Genomic DNA, 23192 nt, shown 5'->3' with positions numbered 1-23192 from the left:
TAGTTAGTCAAATGAAAATAAAACGAGCATGAGTTTGTTCAAAGACCTAAGTCGACAACTAAGCAGTTCCAGAACAAATGTAAGAATATGCACTGGAGGTAATGTTAATTTTATGGCTGCAGAGTTCAAATCCTCGTCCGTATATCGTTATGAAGGTTTTCTGCGGCTTCTTCTATAGATGTTACGTCAGGGGCATCTAAGGTTGTACAGTTTGTCTCTAATGACTTCGAAGTGGAGGATTCTTTATCCCCAAGATTTCTAATACTCTGCCTTATCTTCGATAGTAGCTTAATGAGACCTTCGAATTTAGAATGCACACGAATAGGCAGAAACATACTACAAGTATTGCCTACGCTCTCAGTAGTGGATAGAAGCCGGCGTCTGAAGTAGATATATGGCAGAGGAGCACGTTTAATAATTTTCTTTCTGACATGGTGTCGACTCAAGGAATTAGACTTTATTGCAATCGCAAGTATAGTCTTTGGTCGCAGGAATTACGCTACAAGTATTTGTCAGCTGTGATCCAACGTATGTAAAATCCTCAAAAAAAAAAAAAAATGAAAATGCAATTTTCTAAAGTCACTTACATACTTCTGAATAAAACTGTGATGACATTTGCCGATTGCTTAAAATTTTGAATAGATCTGGTGCAGCAAGAGAGCGTGGTAACGATTTAGAAATGTCATTTTTCCAGTCCCTGCCTGTACTAATGCACGTCTTTCTCAGTACCTACCGACAGACGGACCCCTGATTCTGCTGGGTGTTGTGTGCTGTCCTTAGGTTAGTTAGGTTTAAGTAGTTCTAAGTTCTAGGGGACTTATGACCACAGCAGTTGAGTCCCATAGTGCTCAGAGCCATTTGAACCATTTGAACCCCTGATTCTAGGCGACCCGGAGAGTTTCAGAGATAAAGACAGGAATGCCTCACATTAGTTATGACAGTTGAGAGTCTGAAGAGACAAGCATAGGTAGGGTACACTTCACTTGATGAAGGATATTAGTAAGTCGTGGCTTTAAAATTAGCATTTAATTATATTAAATTAATATTCCATTCAATAGGAAAGTTAAAAACAGAAGTCTCTCTCATCAACCTTGATGAGAGAGAAGTTAGACTCAGGCAATAGGTTTCCTTATGACTCTTTTGAAAGGAATTAATTGCGGCCAAAGCCATCAGTACCATTTTGCCACGTTATAGTGTGTGAGAAAAGTTATGAGACTAATTTTTTTCCTACGAAGTTTTTTATTTTTTTCAAACAACAATATTGTCCCCTTCAAAGTGGTTCCCTTCAGTAGCTATACATCGGTGGAGTCGTTGTTCTCAGACTTGAAAGTGGCGCTGAAGTGCTTCAACTCGTAGGGTCTTTAGCACGTCATTCACATCCTTTTAAATGATCTCCAGAGTCCCAAAACGACTTTTTTTTAAGACATTTATCAATTTCGGGAAAAGAAAAAATTCACAAGGATTCTGATCAGGTGAATAGGGGGCTGTGGAACAACAGGAAGGTGTGAGCATACAAGTTGTGGCGGGAGATAAGAGCGGCAGTTTCCCGCCGCAGAGCACGTGGCTGGCGGTTGCTACGGGGCCGTGGATAGCGGCTAGCGTTTACGCGGCTTTGGAAAAAAACAAAACTAAGAGAGGCGCAGAGGTGCGAGTTGGCACTCATGGACAGAAAAATATGTAAAACTAAATTATCTAGACGCGCCACAAAAATATATAATAGTTTGAAAGTTATTGATGTCTTAAATATATATCTCGGCAATGCTTTGGCCGATTAATGTAAACAAAGTGTCTATGGATGCGGCTAGTAGAGTTGCATCGAGCAGTCACAGCCGATTTAGCAGAATCTGTACCAATTGTAATGAGTGGTCGGAATATGGGATTCGACTGAGAGAAACTGTAAATAAACTTAAAGAGACAAAACTAACGGCAGCGTTCTAAAGTTTAAAGAGGTAGATGAGTAATTAAGTACATATTTTATCTGTTTATTTCTGTTTAGTATCAAAAATACGAGAAAAGCTATATCACGCCAAAAGAACATTATTTGTGAAAAAACGGTGACAAATACAGCAAATTGGACCTTAAATTGTTATTACCTGGAAATTTTCCATGTTTTTCAATGCATCATATGTGTTTTTGTGTTTGGTTTTATAATACTCGTATTTCTTTTTGTCAAACATTGTTTTGAGTTAGGCAGTCGTTTCGAGGGTACGTAGGGTGGCCATCATTGAGGACAGTTGGTTTTGAGTGACGCTAAGAGCTGGACGTAGCGCGCATCTGGTGGAAGTAGTGGGTTGGTAGCCACGATCGGGGACAAGTATGTATGTAGCGGCGTTCGCAATCGATCAAGTGGAGCGCAGTATAGTGGTTTAGGACAGCAAACAAGAGGGTATTTTGTGAATTGTGAACAGACTGTCGAGTGCCGTGATTGCGACATGTGAATTTTATAGTGAAGTGTTGTAGCATCAGTCATTAACGGCCGCCCTTACGTAAGAGCCTCTCAGACTGTATTTCAAATGTTTAGTGAATATATTGAACAAAAATAGACCACTTGTTCAAATTATAAATCAACGTGCATTGTTTTAATATATTTTATTCCAGCTTAAAAACTGAGTTTACGACAGGTGTGAGATGGCACCCTATGACGAAAAATGTAGCTAAACATTGAGACCAGCCACATCTCTGGGCCACTCAATAAAGCTGGGTGTAACAAGTGTATATACTTTGGTGCCACAGCACTTGGGGCTCGAGGTATTCAAAGTTCAATATGTAGTGCCCATTACCGTCGTAGAGGTCAAAAATTCCGTGATGGAAGTGGCCATGTGACATGGGACGTTGTTATGATGCAGCATCCACTTGTCTACATTGTCCGGTCTCACTCGATTTACCCTCTTCCTTAGCCTTTGGGCATTTTTGTAAAACACTTGGTTGGCAGTTTGCTGGAGGAACAATTTCACAAGAGCAAGCACACGTTCGACGTTTTCATCGGCCTATGGTCTCCCTGAACGAGGTTCATCTTTAACGTGTTCTTAGACTTCCAAAACTGATTTGTGCCACACCTGCTTCAACCTTTCCAAGGACACACTCTTGGATTCCCCAAGTGTAGCACAAGACTTGATGGCATAATGTTGCTCTGAATTCCGCTATTCCATTTTCGTAATACATCTACATCTACATCTACATCTACATCTATACTCCGCGAGCCACCTTACGGTGTGTGGCGGAGGGTACTTATTGTACCACTATCTGATCCCCCCTTCCCTGTTCCATTCACGAATTGTGCGTGGGAAGAACGACTGCTTGTAAGTCTCCGTATTTGCTCTAATTTCTCGGATCTTTTCGTTGTCATCATTACGCGAGATATATGTGGGCGGTAGTAATATGTTGCCCATCTCTTCCCGGAATGTGCTCTCTCGTAATTTCGTAATAAACCTCTCCGTATTGCGTAACGCCTTTCTTGAAGTGTCCGCCACTGGAGCTTGTTCAGCATCTCCGTAACGCTCTCGCGCTGACTAAATGTCCCCATGACGAATCGCGCTGCTTTTCGCTGGATCATGTCTATCTCTTCTATTAATCCAACCTGGTAAGGGTCCCATACTGATGAGCAATACTCAAGAATCGGACGAACAAGCGTTTTGTAAGCTACTTCTTTCGTCGATGAGTCACATTTTCTTAGAATTCTTCCTATGAATCTCAACCTGGCGCCTGCTTTTCCCACTATTTGTTTTATGTGATCATTCCACTTCAGATCGCTCCGGATAGTAACTCCTAAGTATTTTACGGTCGTTACCGCTTCCAATGATTTACCACCTATGGCATAATCGTACTGGAATGGATTTCTGCCCCTATGTATGCGCATTATATTACATTTATCTACGTTTAGGGAAAGCTGCCAGCTGTCGCACCATGCATTAATCCTCTGCAGGTCTTCCTGGAGTACGTACGAGTCTTCTGATGTTGCTACTTTCTTGTAGACAACCGTGTCATCTGCAAATAGCCTCACGGAGCTACCGATGTTGTCAACTAAGTCATTTATGTATATTGTAAACAATAAAGGTCCTATCACGCTTCCTTGCGGTACTCCCGAAATTACCTCTACATCTGCAGATTTTGAACCGTTAAGAATGACATGTTGTGTTCTTTCTTCTAGGAAATCCTGAATCCAATCACAAACCTGGTCCGATATTCCGTAAGCTCGTATTTTTTTCACTAATCGTAAGTGCGGAACCGTATCAAATGCCTTCCTGAAGTCCAGGAATACGGCATCAATCTGCTCGCCAGTGTCTACTGCACTGTGAATTTCTTGGGCAAATAGGGCGAGCTGAGTTTCACATGATCTCTGTTTGCGGAATCCATGTTGGTTATGATGAAGGAGATTTGTATTATCTAAGAACGTCATAATACGAGAACACAAAACATGTTCCATTATTCTACAACAGATTGACGTAAGCGAAATAGGCCTATAATTATTCGCATCTGATTTATGACCCTTCTTGAAAATGGGAACGACCTGCGCTTTCTTCCAGTCGCTAGGTACTTTACGTTCTTCCAGCGATCTACGATAAATTGCTGATAGAAAGGGGGCAAGTTCTTTAGCATAATCACTGTAGAATCTTAAGGGTATCTCGTCTGGTCCGGATGCTTTTCCGCTACTAAGTGATAGCAGTTGTTTTTCAATTCCGATATCGTTTATTTCAATATTTTCCATTTTGGCGTCCGTGCGACGGCTGAAGTCAGGGACCGTGTTATGATTTTCCGCAGTGAAACAGTTTCGGAACACTGAATTCAGTATTTCTGCCTTTCTTCGGTCGTCATACATACATAACAAACATATGTCTTCACTCATGGCGTTCTCAGATTTCACGTGATGGCTGTAGGGAGCGGAATGAATATCTGGAAGGCGTGAACACACCGGTATATACGTGCAGAAAAACACAGTGTTGTCAAATGGCCGGTCATGTTGTCAGTCTCATTACATTTGTCGCACACCTCATATATGTGATGCAGCTCTATTTCCAACTATGTAGAGTCAGTATTGTACGAAGATGCCATTGTTGTCATAAATATGAGTTTAGGTAATGTATAAGACTGGGCGAATTTGTAATCAAGGAATACCTGATGATAGATACAATATTTTCTTCACTTAATTAACATTTCGCAATTTCTCTTATGTCTATTCTCGAAGATAAATTGTTTACCGTGTCTGTCTGGCACTGGAAGAAGCTATGTCGACTACTGTTGCTTCCGAAGGTTTTGCCTTGGGGGGGGAGGGGGGGGGGGCAAAAAGCGGGAAGCCTTCAATCTTGTCAAGATAATTGAGGAGCTTCTCGGGAAAAAAATTGGTTGGGGAAGCGGTTAATGGTGTGCCCACAACATACTTTTTAACGACACGACGTCCATTTAGTGTCATGGTATAACAGTCTACAGGCGTGGTACGGTTCTTTGTGCATATCACCAAATTTAGTAGTTCGTTAAATTCTCATCTGCGTCCTATATCAGAATTGACTCAGATGTACCAGAAAAACGCAAGATATTTCTACAAAGCAGAATTATACAAAACTGACGGAGAAAGATGTACATAAGAAACAGCTTGCCGAAGACGCGAAAAGTTTTTTTAACGTTATCAGACATTGGTGGGCAAGTGAGGTGCGTTTCTGAAATTGTTTGGTTGGAGCAGAACATTTTAGAGTAGTGAGAAAACCATAGAAATACTAAACGATTGTGCTGAGTAACATTTTCAATATTCCTATTCAAATGAGAGTAAATACAGCGGCCGATGTTATCAAACTAACTCTTTTTTTTTACGAACCAGTCTGTAGAAGACGCACTGAGCCTGTTACATGACCACGGCACTTCTAAAACCAAAAGTGTGTCCCAATAGACGTTGAGGAGCGCTTATTTCTTGTATAGCGGAATATACACTACCGGCCATTAAAACTGCTACACCAGGAAGAAACGCTGATGATAAACGGGTATTCATTGGACAAATATTTTTTACTAGAATTGACATGTGATTACCTTTTCACGCAATTTGGGTGCATAGATCCTGAGAAATCAGTACCCAGAACAACCAGCCCTGGCTGTAATAACGGCCTTGATACGCCTGGACATTGAGTCAAACAGAGCTTGGATGGCGTGTAAAGGTACAGCTGCCCATGCAGCTTCAACACGGTACCACAGTTCATCAAGAGTAGTGACTGGCGTATTGTGACGAGCCAGTTGCTCGACCACCATTGACCAGACGTTTTCAATTGGTGAGAGATCTGGAGAATGTGCTGGCCAGGGCAGCAGTCGAACATTTTTTGTATCCAGAAACAACATGCAATCGTGCATTATCCTGCTGAAATGTAGGGTTTCGCAGGAATAGAATGAAGGGTAGAGCCACAGGTCGTAACACATCTCAAATATAACGACCACTCTTCAAAGTTCCGTCAGTGCGAAAAAGACGTGACCGAGACGTGTAACCAATGGCACCCCATACCATCACGCCGAGTGATACGCCAGTATGGCGATGATGAATACACGCTTCCAATGTGCGTTCACCTCGATGTCGCCAAAGACGGATGCGACGATCATGATGCTGTAAACAGAACCTGGATTCATCCGAGAAAGTGATGTTTAGCCATTCGTGCACCCAGGTTCGTCGTTGAGTACACCATCGCAGGCGCTCCTGTCTGTGATGCAGCGTCAAGGGTAACAGCAGCCATGATCTCTGAGCCGATAGTGCATGCTGCTGCAAACGTCGTCGAACTGTTCGTGCAGATGGTTGTTGTTTCGCATACGTCCCCATCTGTTGACTCAGGGATCGAGACGTGGCTGCACGATCCGTTACAGGCATGCGGATAAGATGCCTGTCATCTCGACTGCTAGTGATACGAGGCCGTTGGGATCCAGCACGGCGTTCCGTATTACCCTCCTGAACCCACCGATTCCATATTCTGCTAACAGTCATTGGATCTCGACCAACGCGAGCAACATTGTCGCGATACGATAAACTGCAATCGCGATAGGCTAGAATCCGACCTTTATCAAAGTCGGAAACGTGATGGTACGCATTTCTCCTACTCAAACGAGGCATCACAAGAACGGTTCACCAGGCAACGCCGGTCAACTGCTGTTTGTGCATATCACAGCATCTTATTCCTGTCTGTAAAATTTCGCGTCTGCAGCACGTGATCTTCGTGGTGTAGCAATTTTAATGCCCAGTAGTGTATTTAAATGAGAGTGAATTCAGTCAGTAGAAGACGCACTGAGCCTGTTACATGACCACGACACTTCTAAAATTAAAAGAGTGTCGCAGCAGACGTTGAGGACCGCTTATTTTTTTTTTTTTGTATAGAGGAGTATAGTTATTACGATATGGCTACCGAAACGACTACTAGTCTTTCACTACCACCAGGTTTAGCAAATTGTTTCACGGGAAACACCAAAAAATTTGTCTTCAAAACTGACACCCTTCGCTATATCGACAATGCATTTTTAATTTGTATCTAAGACGTGAAGCAGTATATCGAATAATATACACTGGGGTGACAAAAATCATGGGATAGCGACATGCACATACGAGGGCTGTTCAGAAAGTAAGCTCCGATTGATCGCGAAATGGAAACGACTATGATAATCCGATAAAGCTTTGCACAAATGTGTTGGGCAGTGCCTCTAGTATGACCCTAGATAGCATCACGTCACTCCTCTCATTTCTGAGCTCACAGTGATCGCGTAAAGTTGGCTAGAGAATAGTGTCTCCCGCCAAGTACGAGGACCTGGTGAGAAATTTCGCCTGAAGCTATACAGCGAACATTACATAACTGTCGTGCAGTTTCTTCTAGAAGGCAATATTCTCAGCCGCATTCTGAAGGGGCAATGAAGATGCTCCTGCATCGTTTTCAATTGGAAATGTTTGACTACCCACAATACTGCCCGTAATTGACTCCCCCTGCCTTTCATTTCTGCTCACATGAACCGCTGGCTATGAATACAACATTTTGGCACAGAAAACGAGCTGTAGGCCAGCGTAGAGAATTGGCGGAAAGCACTGGCGGCTGTCTTTTATGATGAGGGTATTGGAAAGTTGGTACAACGCTACGACAAATGTCTTAGTCAGAACGGCAACTACGTAGAGAAGTAGCTGGATGGTGTAGCTAACTGTTAAAAATAAAACATTTCTAATTTTCACTGTGGTTCCCATTTCGCGATCAATCGGAGCTTACTTTCTGAACAGCCCTCGTATAAAGATGGTCGTAGTACCGCGTACACCAGATATGAAGGGCAGTGCATTGGCTGAGCTGTCATTTGTACACATATACTTTATACGAAAGGATTTCCGACTTAATAATGGCCACACGACGGGAATTAGCTGAGTTTGAAGGCAGTATTGTAGCTAGAGGCACGGGACAGTCTACTCCGGAAATCGTTATGGAATTCAATATTCGGTGATCCACAGTGTCAAGCGTGTGCCGAGAGTGCCAAATTTCAGACATTACCACTCACCACGGACAACGTAGTGGCCTACGACCTTCGCTTAACGACCGAGAGCAGCGACGTATGTGTAGAGTTGTCAATGCTGAGAAATAAGTGACACCGCGTGAAATAACCGTAGAAATGAATGTGGGGACGACGAAGGTACCCGTTAGGACACTGAGGCGAAATTTGGCTACGGCAGCAGACGACCGACACGAGTGCGTATGCCAACAGTACGGCGTGACCTGCAGCGCCTCTCCTGCTCTGGTGACCATGCCGGTTGGATCCCAGACGACTGGATTAAATAAATAAATTACTTCTTGAGAAAAATGAACTAGTTGTGTTTGATAAGGATGTTTTCTAAACCCGCGTTGGATATTTGAAATAAATCGTTTTCTTCGCGATAATTCATAATGTTAGAGCATAGTTCATGTTGCAAAATCCTACTGCAAATGGACATTAGTGATACAGGCCTGTAATTCAGAAGATCACTCCTGTTTCCTTTCTTGGGTGTTGGTGTGACTTGTGCAACTTTGCAATCACTGGGTACGAATCTTTCTACTAGCGAGTGGTCGGACATCATTGCTAAGTGTGGAGCTATTGTGTCATCATACTCTGAAAGTATTCTGAGTGGTATTCAGTCTGGACCGGGGGCCTTGCCTTTATTAACTCTTAAGTTACTTCTCTACTCCGAAGATATCCACTTCTAAGTTACTCATGTTGGCAGTTGTTCTTGATTCGAATTCTGGAATATTTATTGCGTCTTCTTTTGTAAACGAATTTCTGAAAACCGTATTTAGTAACTCAACTTCAGTGACACTCTCATCAATAACATAACCATTGTTGTAGCGCAGTGAATGTATTATGATTGCGTCTTGCCATTAGTGTACTTTGCATATGACCAAACTCTCTCTGGGTCTTCTGCCAAATTTCGAGAGAGAGTCTCATTCTGGAAATTGTTAAAGACATCTCACATTGAAATTCGTGCTAAATTTCGAGATTCTCTAAAACTTCTCCAATCTCTGCTAAATAAAGTAGTATTGTGTAATAATGTACGGTGAACTAAGTAAAGAGAAAGTATGTTCAAACACGTGGACACCCTGATCTGATGCAGACAGTGCTACTAACCTGCTGCTACATCAAACAGCTTCACTTCATGCAACTGCTTCGTGGAACAAGCAATATGCGTGATTTACGTATAGTCTACAATTGGGAGATTGACAAATGTGTCATCCACTCGTAAAGACTAAGCTGAATATATAATCCGATGCTGAGAGAACCTGATGGAAAGGGATCCAGTCATATGGATGCAAATGACTCTAATGGAAGCTTCAATTTGGTTGCAGCGGAAGCACAGAGGAATTGCTGCAGAATCTCACAGTATATATGACGTGGACTGCGTACAAACATGATACTGTTATTGGGTGAACGGCTGCTTTAGTTGTCATGGACGTTGTTCACGGCTCTAGCCGTTTATGAATGAATGACTGCGAGGGGAAGGAAACAATGACACCGTAGAAAGTAATTGTGTTATTCGAATGATATAATATGTATGGCCCAATTGAAGCCGCAGTAAGCTTTTAATTCTGTCAAAAGCTTTTCGCTTAATTTCAAGGTATAATCATCTGTTACGTGGGTTATGCCAAACAATGGTGTTACGTTTTAGTAAGACACAACTCTACGGTACACAACACCAGACCTACAATAATTAATAGCAGTGAAGATCTGTATATGTAGTCAGAGAAAGCAGGACTGGTTCTGCAACTATTGTAGATCTGCATGTACATGAGAAAGCTCAGAATCTGTTCCGAGGAACTACGTACGAGTTACGGGAGTTGACAATTGTTTCTTTCGAAAAACTTTGTACAAGCGGTTTACTTATACAACTTTCCTAGAGGTTCTGAATGGAGCGTTTTTTTTAACTTTTCTGCTCTATCAGTTTCATTCTCAGTAGAAATTTGGGCTCTGTGCCTTACAGAGACCATAGAAATCCGAAACGAACAGTTCTTATAGAAACGTTACGGTGGACTTTAGGTACAATTATATCGTTGACACTGTGAATGGCCGAACAAAGTTTTCGTTAGAAAACTCTTAGAAAAGCCACACGTTAAAATTTAAGACCTGCGAAAGTGTTTCGAACATAGAATCCGGGAAAGGAAAAGTAACAAGAAGTAGTACCTGGAAATTATTAGAACTTGAATAAGGCGTCTTAACGTTTGCTATCAATACTCGGTCTCAACCAAAGAAGTAGAATTATACGAACTTTCAGAAATAAGCGGATGTGTGCTTGCACGTCAGCTGAAAGGACCTATTATGAAGCTCATATTATTCTATAGTTCAGAGATGCACGAATACCTTGACATTAAATTCACAAGGTAAAACTTTAACGAACGCCACGTAATGTTCCCAGCATACAAAAAAAAAGTTTTTGAAGTAAAAAGAAAGCCTTACAGCTCTTACTATACTGACTTTACCATATTGACGAAACTATTACTTTGAGAAGAACACTCTCGGCTAGAGAATTTTCGGGCATATGAAACGTAAAATAATAGTCTTAACACTGGAGCTATACTTTTTACCCTTGTTCCCCAAATAATTCAGTGATTTTAATAATTGTGTTATTAAAACCACAAAATAGATTTTTCCCTTTTGACTGTACTGTCATCTTTCGATGCCCATGTGCATATAATTATTGATACAAGTCCGTGTAAAGAAAAGAAACACAATAAAGTTTACTTCTGCTGAAGATAGTGTTAAGAAAATTTAATGTAAACATTGCTCAGTGCGCTGTGCCTGACAAAAAAAGTGAAGCATCCACAAGGGGAGGAAGAAACGAAATAAGACTTTACGGGTTGAGATGATGTGTGATGTTATTGCAGTGATTACAAAACTGAGTCAAATTTACGCCGAACTTGGCAGTATGAGCCCACTTATCAGTAAGACGCTGCAACCCCTGTGGCATGGATGTCTTCACTGATTCGGTTCGGAGGGTCATAAAAACCTTTGTATTCTCTCGTGAGGCAATATGACCCACAACTGTTGTAACTTGACATCCTGAATACTGCCAATGGAACGGAGCTGAAATACGATTTGGTCCAACACGTTTTAGCGATGACAGCTCCGCGCGTGTTGGTGGCCACAGGAATTTCTCTATACAGGGTGTTTCACTAAATATGTTTGCCTCTGTAAGTTACGAAGTAATAGGCGACGGAAATATTTATTGCGGTAGGTCACCATAAGAAACGTTACACTGTCTGCGGAGCTATGATCACAGTTTATTGTGTTATTATCCAAAGAGTTACAGCAAAAAGATACAATTTTTTGAATGGAACAATAGTTTTTCTATCATGCACTAGAATAAGTAACACCAGCTGTGAATACATCAATTTAAATCCTTCGACCATAGATACTAGTAGACTGGCCGTGCTGTGCAGAAGCTATAGGGCTGGTGTGGCTCCAACATAAACTACGTGACTGTTGGCAAAACGTGGCGGGATTTCAAATCAGCGGTCTGCCATCCTATGTTTGTATCGTATTTTACCCACATTTCTCAGTTGACTGCCAAACGCTTCCAACAAAAATTACTTTTTTATTTGCGAAAAATTATGTCAGAACTACATTTGACCTGGATTTGTTCACAGTACCATTTATAAAATCTAACAAATACAGCGAACGCCCCTCTGGTGGCCAGCGGGACGAAATTACTATAAACTATCAATTAAAGTAAAATGTCGTTACAATTCTTTTAAACGGTAAGAGTGGGCTCGTGTCAAAACTTCTAACATCGGATTCGCCGCGTTTTGAGCTCTAGTCACTTATAAAAGAAAATGGGATATGGGAATTACGTCAACTATAGGTGCCAAAATTGTCGACTTTAGGAGCAGGTCTATTTTAGAGTATCAATTTTAGATGCACTCTAAAGGTTCAGTTCCTATTATTTTTACAAAAGCTTAAACTATCAGTTAAAAAAAATGATATTTTAGATGAAAGGTGAGACTTTGAAGTTTCAGAAAATAATTTTGGAGCCTACATTTATTTAATAGTATCAGAAGGTAGAAAAAAATTCTCTTCATGTGTCGACTATAGGTGCTCTTACGTTATTATAATCTCACTTGTATATACAAAAAGGCGCGTATGTGCAGATGGCTTAAAGTTTTTTCCATTTCAGGGCCTGTATCCAAAGCTGCCTTCGGTTTTCATCCTTAGGGAACCTATGAGTAGGAACGAGAAACAATTATACTTACTTCTGTAACCGAATTATCACAGATACTTTCGAAAATAGAATATGAGTCTGACTTTACAGGCATCACTTTCAACACTTTAATTTACGTGATACTCAATTTCAAGTGTAAAAAACATAAAAGTCACTTCAGCAGATTTCCATAAACGCATCTGTACCATCATAGGAACACTTACACGTGAAATGTAATGCCATTTCCCCCGACAAAACGCTGAGTACAGCCGTAAGCGCAACACGAAACAACCATGTTTTGCCAACATTCACGTGACCTTAGCCCTGAGATGTTGGAGCCACGAAAATGACGTCAGGGCCAGTCTATTATATTTATGGTCGAAGTTTAAATCACATTCCTATCAGTTTCAGTTTGGGAGCTACAACCCTTCAAAGCGTCAGGGGCAGATACCACACACGCTGCGCATAACGCAGTGCGCCTTCTGAATGTGGCGCGGCCGAGTTGTAACGTCGCCGGTGTCACGGAGCGAGAAGCTTCCTCGATGCGCTGTTAGACTGCCGACCGTCGCCGCACACGGCCGTACACCCGACACTTCGAGCCACACAGACAAACGGGGCTCAATATATCACAGTTAATTACATCGGATGAAGATGGCATACACGATCAACGAGTACGTTGTCAAACACACACACACACACACACACACACACACACACACACACACACATGTTGCTGATGCTCGGCGAGTGCCGACACAATGCCACTGAAGCAACCATGGCGTACGCCGTGAGATATCGTAGGCAAGAGCTCTGGCAGTTATTACGTACTTACGTGCCGAACAACGACTTTGGGAAACAGGTAACTTGGTAATGCGCCGCAGAAACAGACGAAGAACTGCAAGAAGTAAGGAGACGGAGATGTTTGTTTTGGCAGAAGTCACCACGACGCTCCTGTCAGCTTACGAGCCGTTGCTGCAGTCGCTGGTGTAAGTCTCACATATGTGTGACGTATGGTACACGACACATCGAGGACGCATGTTGCTCCGTGGCACCGACGATGTTACATCTCGTTCGCAGATCCTTTAGAAGGCGCATTGCATTGAGCATTCAGGAAATGGAGAAACATTTGAATATCTCGTTTAAATCAACTTCCCACCGCCAGAACGTCTACCACCCACCACACAGACCTGTCTTATATACAGCGTGTGGTATCTGCCCCTCAAACGTTGAAGGGTTGTAGGTCCCAAACTAAAACTGATAGGGATGTAATTTAAATTGATGTATACACAGGTGGTGTTACTTATTCCAGTGCACGGTAGAAACAACTTTGTTCCATTTTTAAAAATTGTATCTTTTTGCTGTAACTCTTTGGATAATAGCACAATAAACTATGTTCATAGCTCCACAGACAGTGTAACGTTTCTTATGGTGACCTACCGCAATAAATATTTCCGTCGCCTATTACTTCGTAACTTACAGAGGCAAACACATTTAGTGAAACACCCTGTATAACGCAGACAGTTTATAGAAACAGGCATGGACGAGCATTGTCCTGCTGAACACTGGCTCCAAGATACTGTCGCATGAGGGGTAACACAGGAGGACCGGGGATGTCAGTGACGTAGCACTGTGCCGTCAGAGCTCCCTTAATCACTACCAGCCATAAGCTAAAGTCACAGCTGATGGCTTATCATTTCACGAGGCCAGCAGAAACATCGCTTTGCCTTTCCAAAACATGGGAAGGATTAGACCTCTCCCCAGGCCACTGCCATGCTCAGTCGGGGTAGTGTAGAACCGAGATTCATCGCTGAACGCGATGCGATGCCATTCAACGGCACTCCAAGCTTGCCGGTCACAGGACAACTCCAGACGCAGCCACTTGTGTTGCGCTGACGTCGGCCTACGTATGGGACGGTAGTTCCCTAGTGCGGCTGCTTATAGCCTCCAACCAATGGTGTCGGATGACACAGAATGTTGCTTGATCTGGGATGGGAACCACAGATGGAAACAGATTATCTACGATTTGCTTGGTACATAGTACAACGATCCTCCTTTGTGGTGGTCACATATGGTCGACCAGAAACTTGACGACGAGAATGCCTGCCCTCACGTTCCCATGCAGTCCAACATCGGACCACTGTCACATCCGAATAACTCACAGATCTGGTTATTGCGCAATTCCACCAACCTACAGAATGGAGACCCACAATGACGCCACTTTCAAAGCCTGTCAGGTGTTGCTAAAGCTGTATCACACGAGTACGTTGCATCTTCCTGTACATTGCCTACTAATACTGTGTACTACCGAAATTCATCATGTTGCCAATTACATCTCTGCAGCCTTCGACTCAGAAAAGTGGCACACTGTTCCTAATTCGCCCAGAACACGGCTGCACAGATGACGGGAAAGCTTCCTATTTTGTAAGCTAACTCAGGTCTAACAACCGATTTGGAATCGCTAGACTTACATTGTTTGAAATTTGACGAGGGAGTTAAGGTTTTGTCTTTACATTTCAGGAGCCACTTCGAACACACCCAGCTGTCTTAGTACAAAAGTAAGATAATGTGCCGTGCACCAGTAATCGTTGTCACTTGTTCACTTGCATCGATCCTTCTTCATTGGCCGTTTCTGTCGGAACGTAATTCCGCGTTCCTAGGGAGCGGTGCCCGCTGAGGAACGGTTATTTAAGGTATCGCATAGATAGGGCTGAATGGGCAACGGCCTTGCCGCAGTGGATACACCGGTTCCCGTCAGAATCTCGAAGTTAAGCGCTGTCGGGCGTGGCCGGCACTTGGATGGGTGCCCATCCGGGAGGCCATGCGCTGTTGCCATTTTTCGGGGTGCACTCAGCCTCGTGATGCCAACTGAGGAGCTACTTGACTGAATAGTAGCGGCTCCGGTCAAAGAAAACCATCGTAACGACCGGGAGAGCGGTGTGCTGACCACATGGCCCTCCTATCTGCATCCTCATCTGAGGATGACACGGCGGTCGGCTGGACCCGATGGGCCACTTGTGGCCTTTAGACAGAGTGTTATAGATAGGGCTCAGACGCCTGGACGCGGAAGCACTACTGCGGTTTGGGGACCTTGGCTTTCCGTGGCTTGTTGATATCGGAAGAGGGGCCTGTGGCCTTGACGGAAGGGGCAGTGTGTGGTGTCGGCCGCCAGACCTGTCCTGTGCTCTCTGTTCTGTAAAATGGTGCTAGGCAGAGCTTCATAAGAAACTCGATACTGGAATGGCTTCACTGAAGAGTAACGCACTGTAATGGTGAGCAATTTCTTGGTTCAACTTCGCTATTCTGCTTGTGTGGGCTTTAAGTATTGTGGGCTCTGTCCGTTAGGAGATGAGTGCTGGACACCCGTTTTGTCTCATTCCACCCACTTTCTGTACTGGCGATAAACGCTGATATTATATGGTTTATTATTGTTATTAATACACTTCTGGAAATGGAAAAAAGAACACATTGACACCGGTGTGTCAGACCCACCATACTTGCTCCGGACACTGCGAGAGGGCTGTACAAGCAATGATCACACGCACGGCACAGCGGACACACCAGGAACCGCGCAGTTGGCCGTCGAATGGCGCTAGCTGCGCAGCATTTGTGCACCGCCGCCGTCAGTGTCAGCCAGTTTGCCGTGGCATACGGAGCTCCATCGCAGTCTTTAACACTGGTAGCATGCCGCGACAGCGTGGACGTGAACCGTATGTGCAGTTGACGGACTTTGAGCGAGGGCGTATAGTGGGCATGCGGGAGGCCGGGTGGACGTACCGCCGAATTGCTCAACACGTGGGGCGTGAGGTCTCCACAGTACATCGATGTTGTCGCCAGTGGACGGAGGAAGGTGCACGTGCCCGTCGACCTGGGACCGGATCGCAGCGACGCACGGATGCACGCCAAGACCGTAGGATCCTACGCAGTGCCGTAGGGGACCGCACCGCCACTTCCCAACAAATTAGGGACACTGTTGCTCCTGGGGTATCGGCGAGGACCATTCGCAACCGTCTCCATGAATCTGGGCTACGGTCCCGCACACCGTTAGGCCGTCTTCCGCTCACGCCCCAACATCGTGCAGCCCGCCTCCAGTGGTGTCGCGACAGGCGTGAATGGAGGGACGAATGGAGACGTGTCGTCTTCAGCGATGAGAGTCGCTTCTGCCTTGGTGCCAATGATGGTCGTATGCGTGTTTGGCGCCGTGCAGGTGAGCGCCACAATCAGGACTGCATACGACCGAGGCACACAGGGCCAACACCCGGCATCATGGTGTGGAGAGCGATCTCCTACACTGGCCGTACACCACTGGTGATCGTCGAGGGGACACTGAATAGTGCACGGTACATCCAAACCGTCATCGAACCCATCGTTCTACCATTCCTAGACCGGCAAGGGAACTTGCTGTTCCAACAGGACAATGCACGTCCGCATGTATCCCGTGCCACCCAACGTGCTCTAGAAGGTGTAAGTCAACTACCCTGGCCAGCAAGATCTCCGGATCTGTCCCCCATTGAGCATGTTTGGGACTGGATGAAGCGTCGTCTCACGCGGTCTGCACGTCCGGCACGAACGCTGGTCCAACTGAGGCGCCAGGTGGAAATGGCATGGCAAGCCGTTCCACAGGACTACATCCAGCATCTCTACGATCGTCTCCATGGGAGAATAGCAGCCTGCATTGCTGCGAAAGGTGGATATACACTGTACTAGTGCCGACATTGTGCATACTCTGTTGCCTGTGTCTATGTGCCTGTGGTTCTGTCAGTGTGATCATGTGATGTATCTGACCCCAGGAATGTGTCAATAAAGTTTCCCCTTCCTGGGACAATGAATTCACAGTGTTCTTATTTCAATTTCCAGGAGTATATTATTATTGGTGAAATACCTGCAAGAGTAATCAGTCTCGCCGGTATTCAGTTGCAGCCCTGCAAGGGCAGTTAGCTTATTTGTATTTTGGCTCGCCTCTCCTTTGTTGAAAGAATCGTCTTTTTTTAAAATTATTTGTCGTATGCTGTGCAAATTACTATAAGAGTCTGCGTTTCAGATCCAGCTGGTTTTGTAATTGTGTTATATGTCGTGTAATGGAATCTACTGAGTCGTTGGTGGCAAATTAGCCTAATGTACTAAGTTCAACAAATACGGCTTTTATTAGAACGCAACTGACCCATGCTTAGAAGGTGTGGTAAAATTGTTGTATGTTTTTTCGTGGGACTTGGCACTGCTGTCGTATGCCATATTTGTTATTCATGTTGTTGTGGTCTTGAGTCCAGAGACTGGTTTGATGCAGTTTTCCATGCTACTCTATCCTGTGCAAGCTTCTTCATCTCCCCGTACCTACTGCAACCTACATCCTTCTGAATCTGCTTAGTGTATTCATCTCTTGGTCTCTCTCTACGGTTTTTACTCTCCACGCTGCCCTCCAGTACTAAATTGGTGATCCCTCGATGTTTCAGAACATGTCTTACCAACCGATCCCTTCCCTTCTAGTCAAGTTGTGCCACAAGCTCCTCTTCTCCCCAATTCTATTCAATACCTCCTCATTAGTTATGTGATATACCCATCTAATCTTCAGCATTCCTCTGTAGCACCACACTTCGAAAGCTTCTATTCTCTTCTTGTCCAAACTATTAATCGTCCATGTTTCAGTTACATACATGGTTACACTTCATACAAATACTTTCAGAAATGACTTCCTGACACTTAAATCTATTCTCGATGTTAACAAATTTCTCTTCTTCAGAAACGCTTTCCTTGCCATTGCCAGTCTACATTTTATATCCTCTCTACTTCGATCATCATCAGTTATTTTACTCCACAAATAGCAAAACTCCTTTACTACTTTAAGTGCCTCATTTCCTAATCTAATTCCCTCAGCATCACCCGACTTAATTCCACTACATTTCATTATCCTCGTTTTGCTTTTGTTGATGTTCATCTTATATCCTCCTTTCAAGACACTGTCCATTCCGTTCAGCTGCTCTTACACGTCCTTTGCTGTCTCCGGCAGAATTACAATGTCATCGGCGAACCTCAAAGTTCTTATTTCTTCTCCATGGATTTTAATCCTACTCCGAATTTTTCTTTTGTTTCCTTTACTGCTTCCTCAATATACAGATTGAATAACATTGGGGAGAGGCTACAATCCTGTCTCACTCCCTTCCCAAGCACTGCTTCCCTTTCATGTCCCTCGACTCTTATAACTGCCACCTGGTTTCTGTACAAATTGTAAACAGCCTTTCGCTCCCTGTATTTTACCTCTTCCACCTTCAGAATTTGGAAGAGAGTATTCCAGTCAACATTGTCAAAAGCTTTCTCTAAGTCTACAAATGCTAGAAACGTAGGTTTGCCTTTTCTTAATCCTGCTTCTAAGATAAGTCGTAAGGTCAGTATTGCCTCACGTGTCCGCATATTTCTACGGAATCCAAACTGATCTTCCCCGTGGTCGGCTTCTATCAGCTTTTCCATTCGTCTGCAGAGATTTCGCCTTAGTATTTTGCAGCTGCGACTTATTAAACTGATAGTTCGGTAATTTTCCCATCTGTCAACACATGCTTTCTTTGGGATTGGAATTATTATATTCTTCTTGAAGTCTGAGGGTATTTCGCCTGTCTCATACATCTTTCTCACCAGATGGTAGAGTTTTGTCAGGGCTGGCTCTCCCAAGGCTGTCAGTAGTTCTAATGGAATGTTGTCTACTCCCGGAGCCTTGTTTCGACTCAGGTCTTTCAGTGCTCTGTCAAACTCTTCACGCAGTATTGTATCTCTTATTTCATCTTCATCTACATCCTCTTCCATTTCCATCAAGTACATCGCCCTTGTATAGACTCTCTATATACTCCTTCCATCTTTCTGCTTTCCCTCCTTTGTTTAGAATTGGGTTTCCATCTGAGCTCTTGATATTCAAGCAAGTGTTTTTTTTTTTTTCCAAATGTATCTCTTATTTTCCTCTAGGCAGTATCTATCTTACCCCTAGTGAGATAAGCCTCTATGTCATATTTAAGGAAATTTAATAAGCTTACGTTAGTGTAAAAATATAATAATGATAATATTTGTGCATACTAATAAAACTACCAAGTCACTAGAACTGTTTGTTGTATTAAAACTTCTGGCCAGATCACAAATTTTAAGTTCTACTTGTCAAATAATTTCAGAACTGCTCCAAGTCTCACATTGGCCAACTGATCACAGATATTGTCTTGGGTATCAGTAAAGCTGCCTTAGCATATACGGGTGCATCTTCAATGGTTCTGAGTAAGCTATAATTATTTAATGTCATGTGTGTTTGTGTACCAACTCGGCCGGTGGACCGTGATTAGAAGTTATTCTGTCCAAAAGACGGTTAACCGTAGTATAGTGAATTTTTAAACAGTTGTTACATTAATAATTTGAGCCTTTGCTGTTTTCCGACAGACCAAAACTCTGTAGCTTTCTTCAATGAAAATTGTAGTTGTGTATTAATTTCAGTTACTGGAATAATTTTTTGAGATTTTTTTTTATTGCGTGTTCTATTCTCTAGTCTTAAGGTTGTTTGGGAATGCTTTCATTCTATGTTTATTGTCTTGGTGAAAGTCTTCAAGACTGTATATTTGCTATGTCGAAAGGGACTTCATCCAAAATATAGAGTCTTTTTATTAAGAAATTTTCGAGGCTACCTGTAGTATGGAAACATTTGTTGTACTACTTTGAAGTCCGCAGCTCGTGGTCGTGCGGTAGCGTTCTCGCTTCCCGCGCCCGGGTTCCCGGTTTCGATTCCCGGCGGGGTCAGGGATTTTCTCTGCCTCGTGATGACTGGGTGTTGTGTGATGTCCTTAGGATAGTTAGGTTTAAGTAGTTCTAAGTTCTAGGGGACTGATGAGCATAGATGTTGAGTCCTATAGTGCTCAGAGCCATTTGAACCGTTTGAACTACTTTGAAGAATACAAGTAACATAAATTTAAAGCTATTCTGGAACAAACCTCATGCATATAGATATTAGTCATTCAAATTCTAAAGTAATTGTCTTTAACTGCCAATATTTCTTAACGAGTGTATAGCAAATGTAATGATCGTATTTTTTAATGACTGAGGACTACCGTTATCAAAAGACTGAGTTTTTTCGTTTCTTTTTATTCTGTTTTCTAACTGTATCCGTGTTGCACATTGGATCTGAAAAATTGTTAAAATATTATTATTTGACTGGCTTTTTTTGTAATTTTCACCGGGTTCAGCTCAAAACTACTTCCCAACCCACTCCCTGCCGTTTGGATAACAACTTCTCCTGCTGGATTATTTGCTGAACTTCTGTATAAAGCGCCAGACAACGAAATAATGTCTCAAAAACTGAAGTGATTCTGTTTACACAGAATAGGCAAAATAAAACTGATCCGTAAAATTTTTACAATAAGACTGATTTGTGATTGACCTTTGTTAATGAATATCACAGTAGATGCTGGAAACGGTCACCGTTTCATATCGTTGCGGCTCTGTGCTTGATTTATCAAACAGTGAGAACGTACAGCAGCTCTGCATGAGGGACAGTAGTAATAGCGCTTTCACTGTTTTGCTGTAGCTCTTCCAATATGTGAGGATCATTGGAGTACACCTGTGCCTTCAATTTTTCCCCCACAGATAAAAATCACAGGCAGTCCAGGTGCCGGATGCTGTGGACGAGCGGTTCTAGGCGCTGCAATCCGGAACCGATCTGCTGCTACGGTCGCAGGCTCGAATCCTGCCTCGGGCATGGATGTGTGTGTTGTCCTTAGCTTAGTTCGGTTTAAGTAGTTTTAAGTCTAGTTAAGTCTAGGGGACTGATGACCTCATATGTTAAGTCCCACAGTGCTTAGAGCCATTTGAACCATTTTTTTTTTTTTTTTTGCAATCTAGGTTGCCAGCAGACTGCACTGCCTCTGTCGATCGCCCCCTCCTCACTGATCACCTCATGCACCCGTGACAAGGGCGTCAAAGCTGTTTTTGCTGCTGCTCCGACTTGCTGAAAATACCCATACTTTTGTTCATCTTCTACGAGTTGATTCACATATGAGTTAAGCAATTTCTGGACTTACCGATTAGCATTAACAGTTTGGTGAAAGGACAGTGTTACGATGCGGACACCAGACATTGTTCACCAAACACCAACCTTGAGATTATGCTACGGCTCTTGATAGTACTGATGGAGATTTTCTAACGCATAATGGCGCATGTTCGGTGAGTTCAGATGCTCTGACAAGCTGGACCAGACCTCATCTGAAGAAATGGAAATCTGAGGATCGAAATATTCGGATTCTACTTCAGTCGGAAACCAGCGGGAAAATTCAAAGGCGGAGATTCGTCTGGACGCTTTCATTCATGCACAACAATAAATTTGTAAGGATACAGACGCACGTCCTTTTTGATAACGATTCGCCACGACGAATTCTTAATTCCCACTTTCACAGAGAAACGTCGTTGAGATTTCGTCAGACTTTCTTCCACGCTTTCCTTTGCTCGGGCAATTTTTTCTGGTGTTCTAACTTTTCCCGAAGACTTCCGATTTTTAGTCGCCACTGAACCCGTCTGGCGCCATTTCAACATTACATTTTTCATTGCACACTTCGCTGGAGATTTTACCAAAACACTTTCGGTCTTAAACTGAGGGTAAATAGTTTCGCACACATTGTCCACGAACTGTGCTTCGCATATCATTCGAAATGAAGAATCATTGTCCTATCGTAGGCGCCAATTTGTGTTCATTCACCTGATCACTAAACACGTCTGCTCATCTCGCTCACTCATACGTTATGAGACAGCGAAGTACTCGGGACAGAGCGTGCGAGAGATGCGCATGCGCAGACATACGACAGCAACCGACTGGTGCATCCAAATCACGATTTTCAGTATTTTGCGTGAGGGGCAGTTCACCTGTTGATTGACAAAGATCGGTTACACATCAGTCTTATAAATACTTTACGAGCCGGTTTTATTTGTTCACGCTGGAATTGGAAGCTAAAACGGCAGTAAAACACCAATGCGTCATTTTAGTTCATCATCCTTTCTGATTTTCTGATCTAAGCGTTTAACCCTTGACAACATTTAATCTGAACTGTGGAGCTGTTCCTTTAGTAAGACCATGTGTAAATAAAATTATTCCCCACGTCATTGGGTACACGAGAAAAATTGCTACATTGACAGAAGGACACCTCAAACACTATTACTCCCCCAAACTATATTTTTCGGACTGAAGTCTTAAATATGTGAGAACGCACGAGAACTCAGACTTGTGGTTTTTGTGGCTGAAATATTGAAGTACAATCGACGTGGGAGTCATTAAAAAAGGAAGCTCAAGTTGAAGCGATATGGCTTTTATTTCCACATGCGAGTCCATTGTTTTAAGCGTAGCATTATCACTCTCCGCAGGGGAGTGTGGGGCGACGACGCTGAAGATGATCGCCACGTTTCTCCAGGATGGTACCGACCCCCATTCACTCAGTCCTTCCCCGTTCACGCCTCACGATCAACCACGACCTTCCTTTCTTCATTACCCCTATCTTTTCACCACTGACCAGCTAGAGACGCTGCTCAACACCCTCCTCAT

General features: G+C 43.3%; 1 protein-coding gene and 1 pseudogene across 1 annotated transcript in view; one reads left to right on the top strand and one right to left on the bottom strand.

Annotated features, from left to right (window-relative positions):
* LOC126154805 (inactive rhomboid protein 1) overlaps positions 1 to 23192 on the bottom strand; it is a 378989-nt gene that overhangs the window by 267792 nt on the left and 88005 nt on the right. The window lies entirely within an intron of this gene.
* On the top strand, positions 15364 to 15481 carry LOC126164202 (5S ribosomal RNA; annotated as a pseudogene).

The sequence above is a fragment of the Schistocerca cancellata genome, chromosome 2 (genome assembly GCF_023864275.1).
Source record: "Schistocerca cancellata isolate TAMUIC-IGC-003103 chromosome 2, iqSchCanc2.1, whole genome shotgun sequence".
Classification (NCBI taxonomy): domain Eukaryota; kingdom Metazoa; phylum Arthropoda; class Insecta; order Orthoptera; family Acrididae; genus Schistocerca; species Schistocerca cancellata.
The sequence above is the reverse complement of the archived record's forward strand: the minus strand, read 5'-3'. Positions and strand labels throughout refer to the sequence as shown.